Source organism: Dreissena polymorpha, chromosome 1 (genome assembly GCF_020536995.1).
Source record: "Dreissena polymorpha isolate Duluth1 chromosome 1, UMN_Dpol_1.0, whole genome shotgun sequence".
Lineage (NCBI taxonomy): Eukaryota > Metazoa > Mollusca > Bivalvia > Myida > Dreissenidae > Dreissena > Dreissena polymorpha.
In genome coordinates this window covers 35,418,685-35,428,407 of record NC_068355.1, presented here as the reverse complement: position 1 = coordinate 35,428,407, position 9,723 = coordinate 35,418,685, and positions in this window count along the sequence as shown.

The window sequence follows — 9,723 nt, the reverse complement described above, 5'->3', positions numbered from 1 at the left end:
CTTGTGAAATAATGTCAACAGACAATGTAGCATGGTAAATACTCATAAATAAACAATTTTGTGTAACTTTGAAATACTATATGAACAATACATAAATGAGGAAATACTTCATAAGGACCTATCAAGTTATGATGAATTACACTATTTACTTGTTTTTGACGCATTTTAGATCGGAAAAAAATGGTGACCATTTCAAAACATTTTTCAATAACGAACTGCATCATGTGCAAACGTTCTATCGTGAGATTTCACGCGATTTCTATACCAACAAATCAAACAGAACCCACGACTCAACCAGTAACAACCATACTGTAAATTTTTTTTACTTTTTGCCATTGACAGGTTGTACGAGGCTGCTATTTTGAGCAAAAACAATCACTGCTTTAGAAAGAGTAATCAAACTAGACCTGCATTACATGTTGTATTGGCAATTCAGAGCACGGTATCAATTAACTTTAAACCTATTAGTATTAACGGCCATGCAAACGGGATCGAACTTGTCGTTGGGCGAATTATATCAGTGTCTTCTTGTGGTTCAATTTCATTATTTATACTTAAATATATAGCAAACAAACATTATGAATGTATTATGAGAAAGGCCTACCACATCTTCATCGTTGTTGTTTCAGAATGGAGCTTTTTGGTCGTTTATCGGAAATACACGAGATATTCCCGCGTTGTTTACTGCGTCAATATTTTATGTGGTCGTGAAAATAGCTTCTTTTAGATCAATTCGTTCCTCCGAATTTCGTAACAAAATTTAAATAAATTCCTTATCCCAACTCGGTGATAGCGGCGTTGTTATGCCGAATTATGATACAGCCTTGAATTATGATTTCCCTTGAAAATAATTTTGCCAAATAATCAGTTGCTTCAAAATCACATGAATTTCACAACAAGAGGCACTTTTGCTCCCTTCGTCGCGAGGGATATGATTGAAGACCGCAGAGGACCCATATCCGCGGAAAGGGTTTTAATTGAACGGAAATGGCAAAAGAAATTATTATCTTTTCGGTAACGAATTTGTTGTCTTAACCGATAACAATCCACTGACCACTACTGCTAAGCTTGATGCCACTGGCCATAGATGGCTGGCCGGTCCATACAATCACCGAAAAGCACCGAAAAGCGCCGAATAGCACCGAAAAGCACCGAAAAGCACTCAATTTCTCTCTCTATATTTGCAATATATCGTTTCTAGTGTGTGTTAACGAGTTAAATTAGTTATAAATGGTTATATGATTGTATGTTTATACTGCATTGTGCCCAAAATGGTAAATATCGGCAATTACCGACCGAAAAGCACTTCATGTGAAGACCGAAAAGCACTCAATTTCTCGCTATATATATGAATATTTGCGTTTCTATTGTGTGTAAACGGTTTAAATTAGCTATAAATGGTTATATTTCATGCATATTTATACTACCTTGTGTTTATTATGAGGTATTAATGCCCAAAATTGGATAAATATCGGCAAAATACCGACCGAAAAGCACTTCATGTGAAGACCGAAAAGCACTCCCGCGACAGCAGAGAATCACCGAAAAGCACTCAAGTTATCTATATATACATGACAGTTAACTATAAGGGCCGATTTTAATGGATTGAAAAGATGTACATATTTATTTAGTCAATGTCTGTTCAGATTAAAACTTAATTTTAAGGTCTGAAGTCATCAAAAACAACTTGTGAACGAACGGCCGGTACGCTTCTTTAATCAGCACAAAGCAGTTTTGAAATAGATTTTCGCACCTTCAATAAATTATATTCCAGATAATGATGAGAAGTTGTGTTATGATCGGCGCCTTTCATTCATGTCCGAACGGTGCGGCTCGTGTGAATTAATGTACAGTTTTGTTGAATTACATGTGCTCAATTAATTATTCGATGTACGATGTGAATCTAATCTTAGTATTAGTGCAGATTCGTTCATACGACACAAAGACACTATTTTATTTTACGGATCATTTCGGTTTAGAGGACTGAGACAGTCATGTTAAATATCGAATATAATATATATTTTAAATAAACAACTGGTAGCAAGTTATAAATATATCGGCAATGTACCAACCGAAAAGCACTTCATGGTGTATATCATCTTATACGTAAATTGATGTATATGTTTTAAGTATTTCTAATTGACTTGAAACTCTTAAATAGAAATTGCAGCATGACTTTTAGTTAATGTGCTTTGTATTAATAATAGCGATTTTTTATCGTTCCATTAAAACCATTCATTGCGCGAGTATCGAGTGTACGCTGGTAACTTAACATACATTTTATTATGACTATTAATTTACAGCTCAAACACAAATTTAAAAAGGCGCGTGTGCGTTAAATCAATTACAATGTAATATTGAAGATACAAAAAATCAACATGTACACTTGAAATTCAATAGCTCCCCCAATAAGTGCAGAAAAAACAACAACGTGTCAACGTGAAACCCGTATATTTCCCCTCCCTAACCTACCTGAATTAATATTGCAAAAAACAACGTGTCATCATTGCTTCTCGTATGACCATCCTCACCCAATTAATGCAATAAAAACAACGTGTCAATATGGGACCCAAAAAACTTCTTTGAACTTATGTTGTCCGCCGACTTTTAGAATAGTTAGTGTCAGTAATAAATGTATTGCTTAAGATTCACATGTTGTTGTTTTTTAGATATGAAAAATGCAAATGTGTCTTACTTATATTGTTTTCTGGTCTTTAATCTATCTTATATATGTGACTACGTGCTAATTTTTTGGAGAAATGAAAGATTCAAATGTGTCTTATTTATATTGTATCCATGTATCATGTGTATTCAGTGACATGCGAAAATAGATCTTAATTTTTAATTTTCACCTTCACACTTTATTGGCGCTGTCTTTAATTAACTCAGTAAATTAATTAATTTAATAAAAAAATGTGCAACGGTGAGGTGGATCAATTCGCGTTGTTAATTGTTAAAGTACACACCACTTCAGCAATAAATGAAATCAGTTATTTTGGCTGTAAATCCGATATTTCCAGTACAGTAGCCATGTTCCTGTGTATTGAGCTGATAAGATAAGATCACCACAGCAGGTTGCTAATACACAGTGCAGACTGAAATGAAAACAGTTATTTTTGGCTGTAAATCCAATTCCCGTACAGTAGCCATGTTCCTGTGTATTGAACTGATAAGATCACCACAGCACGTTGCTAATACACAGTGTAGACTTCCCCTGTTTTATTATAGTAATTGTTATTTACCTGCTTGGAATAAATGGGGTATTCATTCGGGTCTGATGGCATTACAATTTCATGAAACAATGGATATATTGGCGTGATGGAACATGATTTATAAATCAAGCTGACAGAATAGTATCAGCTTTCAATTATGTGCAATTTAATACGCATCTCCCCCTTAACTCAACGTTCAATGGCACGCGCACTTAGCACAATTATAAAATATCATGTGCATCATTATTTTTCTTTTTTATAAATTATGTACAAATATAATATGTTATACATGTTTTTTTGTGTGTTTTTTTACTCACCCAGAAAGAAGTAATATAACATTGTTATATATAAAGCTCGTTAATATTGCAAAATTCTACATTAAATAAAGAAATATCTTTTTTTGTTAAGTGTACGTGCTTGATTTATTTATATAAAATAACAGTTTTTTCTAATACAATCGGAATTTGACATTCAATTTGATGCATTCCACATTTTTTTAAGCGGCCAAGCGCAGTATTCTGCGCTCGGCCGCTGATGGTGTTTTGAAATAAATATAATTCTGATAAGAAGTAGTAGCACATAACAGGAATTAGGTTGATAAAAAGAACTGACGTATTTATTGAAAGTGAATAACAACACCAACTAAAAAAGTTTTGAAATTATAAATTTGCCCAGAATAGTTGTATAAAATTATTCATCTAGCGGCCAAGTGCATTAATCTCGACCGCTGTTGGGTATTTTACTGTTTAGTAACACCTTAATACCATCATTTTTAAACTGATAACGGAAATAAAGAAATATCTTTTTTTTGTTAAGTATACGTGCTTAAATTAATGTTACATCTTTCATTGGAGATACATTGCGGCAGAGTTCTAGTTCGCAGCGTAATCAAGCTCCGTGTAATCGGTATCCTACAATAAATAAGTGCAACTCCAGGAAGTGTTTATGTTGCAAGTTTTTTTTCTGACATAATTTTTCAATCATTTAAATTAAAAAAATAATAATGAAACAATGAACATATTGTCGCGATGAAACATGATTTATAAATCAACCTGACGGAATAGTATCAGTTTTTAATTATGTGTAATTTAATTCGCAACTCTCTCTTAACTCAACGTTCAATGGCACGCGCACTTAACAAAATTTTAAAACATCACGTGTTTTTGTTAAGTGTACATGCTTGATAAATTCATAAAATAGCAGTTTTGTTTTAAAACAATCGGACTTTAACCTTAAATTTGATGCAAATGAAAAGAAGAACTGATGTATTTATTTAACGTGAATAACATTATGAACTAAAAATGTTTTGAATTAATGTTAATGCAAAAATGAATCTATAACATTATACCGCTGTTGGGTATTTTACTGTTAGTAACGCTCGATTGGTCATTGTCGGCTCGGTTAAAACTTACATGTACCCCGGGTACTCTTAAGTAAATCATACTCAAAAATCATGTTGATGCAGTTTTTCTTAACAGAAGTTTGTTTAAGATAATCGTTAGCGCGTTTTACGACATCGGATTTTTGGCGGGAATACAACTGGGGTACAGTCTAATATCGACCGGGAACATGTAGGTAGTACCCGAGTCGACAATGACCAATCGAGCGTTAGTAACCCATTAATACAAACATTTTTAAAATGTGAACGGAAATAAGGAAATATCGTTTTTTGTGAAGTTTACGCGCTAGATTTAATGTTAGCTGTTGAAATTTAGTCAACTCTTCGGGACACCCTCTTTTTACAGACTTCGGGCCGCATTACAGTCAAAAAAGAAAATGCATTGATAAATGCTGCTAAGTCCGAAAGGAAACTATTAGATGCGTATAATGTGGGATTCAAGCAGACGGATGTTACGTTCCCGTCTTCAGACGCGGACAAGATGGCGATCAATATTCTGCACAAATTTCATCCTGTAATGATAGGGCATTACACACCTATAAAAACAATCGGTGACGGCAACTGTCTGTTTAGATCTACATGTATTTCAAAATGTTTGAATGGTAGTGAAGAGCAACATATTTTGTTGAGATTGTTATCTGCTCTTGAACTTATTGAAACGCTTTTATGGTATTTTTAGTTTCAAGGAAGTCACTCCTCACCGAAAATCAAGTTTGGGCGAAAAGTGTCGTCCCTGATTAGCAGCGCGGACTGCACAGGCTAATCTGGGACGACACTTTACGCACATGCATTAAGCCCATTTTTCTCAGAACGCGCCTCATATATATATATAGTGCTTTATTTTTAAACTTAAATCAATATTTTACGAAGTCATCATTGACTATATTAAATATAGAGGGAAATTGAGTGCTTGTGCTTTATCTTTAAACTTAAATCAATATTTAACGAAGTCATTATTGACTAAATAAATATGTACATCTTTTCAATTCATTATAAACGGCACTTATAGCTTAGTTTCGTGTATATACATGTATAGAGAAATTGAGTGCTTTTCGGTGATTCTTTGCTGTCGTAGGAGTGCTTTTCGGTGGCCACAAAATAGTAATGAGCTTTATATTTAAACTTAAATCATTATTTAATGAAGTCATTATTGACTAAATAAATATGCACATCTTTTCAATCCATTAAAATCGACCCTTATAGTTAACTTTCATGTATATATAGAGAACTAGTGTGCTTTTCGGTGATTCTCTGCTGTCGCGGGAGTGCTTTTCGGTCTTCACATGAAGTGCTTATCGGTCGGTATATTGCCGATATTTATCCAATTTTGGGCATTAATACCTCATAATAAACACAAGGTAGTATAAATATGCATGAAATATAACCATTTATAACTAATTTAAACCGTTTACACACAATAGAAACGCAAATATTCATATATATAGCGAGAAATTGAGTGCTTTTCGGTCTTCACATGAAGTGCATTCGGTCGGTTTATTGCCGATATTTATCCAATTTTGGATGATAATACCTCATAATAAATACAAGGTAGTATAAATATGCATGAAATATAACCATTTATAACTAATTTAAACCGTTTACTAACAATAGGAACGCAAATATTCATATATATAGCGAGAAATTGAGTGCTTTTCGGTCTTCACATGAAGTGCTTTTCGGTCGGTATATTGCCGATATTTATCCAATTTTGGGCATTAATACCTCATTATAAACACAAGGCAGTATAAATATGCATGAAATATAACCATTTATAACTAATTTAAACCGTTTACACACAATAGAAACGCAAATGTTCATATATATAGCGAGAAATTGAGTGCTTTTCGGTCTTCACATGAAGTGCTTTTCGGTCGGTATATTGCCGATATTTACCATTTTGGGCACAATGTAGTATAAACATACAATCATATAACCATTTGTTCCTAATTTAACTCGTTCACACACACTAGAAACGATATATTGCATATAGAGAGAGAGAAATTGAGTGCTTTTCGGTGCTTTTCGGTGTTATTCGGCGCTTTTCGGTGCTTTTCGGTGATTGCAGCATTGGCTGCATACAATTTCACCATTAAGTACAAACTAAATATTGATGCTCATTCTTTGAGCAGGATACCTGAAGTTTCTTCAGATATGGTCCAAGCCATAACACAGGCATCTGAAGTACAAATGCCCCTAGCAGAATGTATTGCCATTGATATCTGTCCTCTTGCTGCAGAAAAGGCCAGATCTCAATTACAACCTGCACAAAGGACTGACTGGAGTACAGCTCAGGCTCAAGATCATTACCTGGCTAGAGTACTTGACCTATTAAGAAGCGGTTCCCGACCCAGAGAGGAGGCACTCCGTAAGGAACCAAACGAGGTACAGCTGTTACTCAGAGGATGGAAACGACTCACTATTGAGGATAAACAGCTGTACTGAACCACCTCTTTAGATGGTCAAGTCGTTAAGCAATTAGTTTTACGTAGTGCATTCAGGGAACAAGCCCTTAAAGGTGTTCATGATGATGTTGGACACCCAGGCAAGGACAAGTCCTTGTGGTTGGCCAGGCAGAGATTTTATTGGCCCCATCTAGAACGAGATCTAGAACTGAAAATTAAGGGTTGTACCAGATGTATTTTGAGGAAACGTCCTCAACAGACAGCTGGTCTGGTGAACATCAAGACCACAAAACCCATGGAACTGGTTTGCATGGATTTTCTGTCCCTAGAACCATCAAAGGGAGGCCATGAAAATATCCTGGTAATAACGGACCATTTTACCAGGTATGCACAAGCCGTCCCTTGCAAAAACCGAACTGCCACTACTACAGCAAAAGCCCTGTATGACAACTTTATTAGATACTACTCATTTCCTGAACGCCTTCACAGCGATCAGGGCAGAAATTTTGAGAGTAAGGTAATACAGGAGCTTTGCAAAATAGATGGAATTGAAAAATCCCACACAACCCCATACCATCCAATGGGTAACCCAGCGGAACGATTCAACCAAACACTCATAAAGATGTTGGGAACACTAGATCCAGTCCAAAAACAAGATTGGAAATCCTTTGTAGGTCCCATGGTGCAAGCCTATAACGCCACTAAAAGTGACGCTACAGGATATTCGCCCCACTATCTCATGTTTGGGTGGCATCCCAGACTTGCGATAGATACATTCATGGGTACCGAGCCCGGGAATGAAGGATCTCCAGACCCTACTGGTTACATACACAAATTGCAAAATCGCATGCAGCAAGCCCATAAGCTGGCTGCAGAGGCCTCTGCGAAGCAAGGTGTAAAGAATCAGGCATTTTACAACCGCAAGGTGAATGCCACCAGTATTGAGGTCTATGATAGAGTTTCAGTGAGAAAAACTCATTTTGATGGTAAGCACAAGTTGGCTGACCATTGGGAATCTGAACCGTATACTGTCATGGAAATCCCAAATCCTGACATTCCAGTAAACAAGGTTAGACGAGAAGATGGTGCTGGTCCTATCAGAACACTGCATAGGAATTTACTGCTGCCAATAGCAATATTCCCTAGTGCTTCACCCACATCAATTCACAAAAAGGGAACACATGCCATGAAAAAAGGATTATCAGATCCCAGTCAAAACACATGGAGACATCCGATAGTGACTGCTCGTCCGAGTCAGACTCTTATGTCATTCCACAGCGGAGAGTCGGATATGTACCTGGGTATGACACAAGACAACGGACACACAGTCCGGTTGTCAATGCCTATTCTGAGATTCTCAGTCCTGTATCTCAGACACCGTCAGCGGTAGATGGTAGCATGTCTGAGCAGTCAATCAACTCACTCAATTTGTTGAGTGATCAAAATTCCACAAACTCAGGAGTTAACTCTCATGTTGGTGAGTTAGTTAGTCAGCCAGTGAGTAACCAATCTCAAGGTGAGACTCAGACTGCATCACATACAACACAGCAACATACACCTCAGGTTACACCACCTACAATAATACAACCAGAACGAGTTGGCAGACCCCAAAGGCTAACCCGTACGAAATAATGGGGCGGATTCCGGGCGTAATTGGGGCGGAATTGGCACGTAATGTTGGAATTACGCCCGTACAATTGGCGGAATGAGTTTTACGCCCGGAACTAAAATTATTTCTGGGCGTAATTCAACTGTTTTTTTCCGGGCGTAAAACAAATCCGGGCGTATTTTTATACTTAGAATTTGTATGATGGAGATTTGTGGACGGAATTTTGCACTTTGTTTCTTTCGTGGGGCAGAATTTCATACTTATAAAATATTTGTGAAGCCACTTGATGGAATTTTGAACTTAGTAGTTATTACAGAGAGTAATATTGGACTTAGCAAATTTCTATGAAGCTGAACAATAACTTAATAAATTTAATTTAAACCAAAGTACTGAACAAAATATTACCAGTAACTGATAACTTAAATAAAAATATTTAATTTTATTTATACATTTGTACAATCAATGAACATTCATTATAGACACAACTATTTCAGTCACAGTAAAATTAATTCAGCATAAAGCTTTGCTCTAATTTATGATTTTCATGTTGAGATTCTAAAACATATTTTGTAGTATTTTTATACTTTATTTGTGAGAAGCTGAACAGGAGACAGACTTGTGAACTTGTGATCATGAATTATACTCTTAGATTTTGCATTATTATTGGCAATATTGCTGGTAAAAAAAAATATTAGGAGATAACAATAACACATTTTAATTAAATATATTTTATCTATTGCTGACTTTTACAGTTTCTCTTACAATACTTTTACAATAATTTTAAGTCTGAGGGATGACCATGCATTAAAAATCTATTTGCACTTATTTTTTTAATTCACTCCTTTAATTCTTCTTTTTTTTTGAAAATTTTGCTTTTAATAATTATGTCATAATTACAATAATGACTGTAAAGTTTAATAAAGAACAAGACTTGATAATGTTTTCATCATTTTAAGGTTTCCTTTAACATTAAACACACAACAGTCTAGTTTAATATCATTAATATGAATGCAGTTTCTCTGCATGTTACTCTATATATTTTTTTTATAGTAGTTAAGATTTCCCCAGTCTGAAAAGACCATAAATATACCAATGTTAATT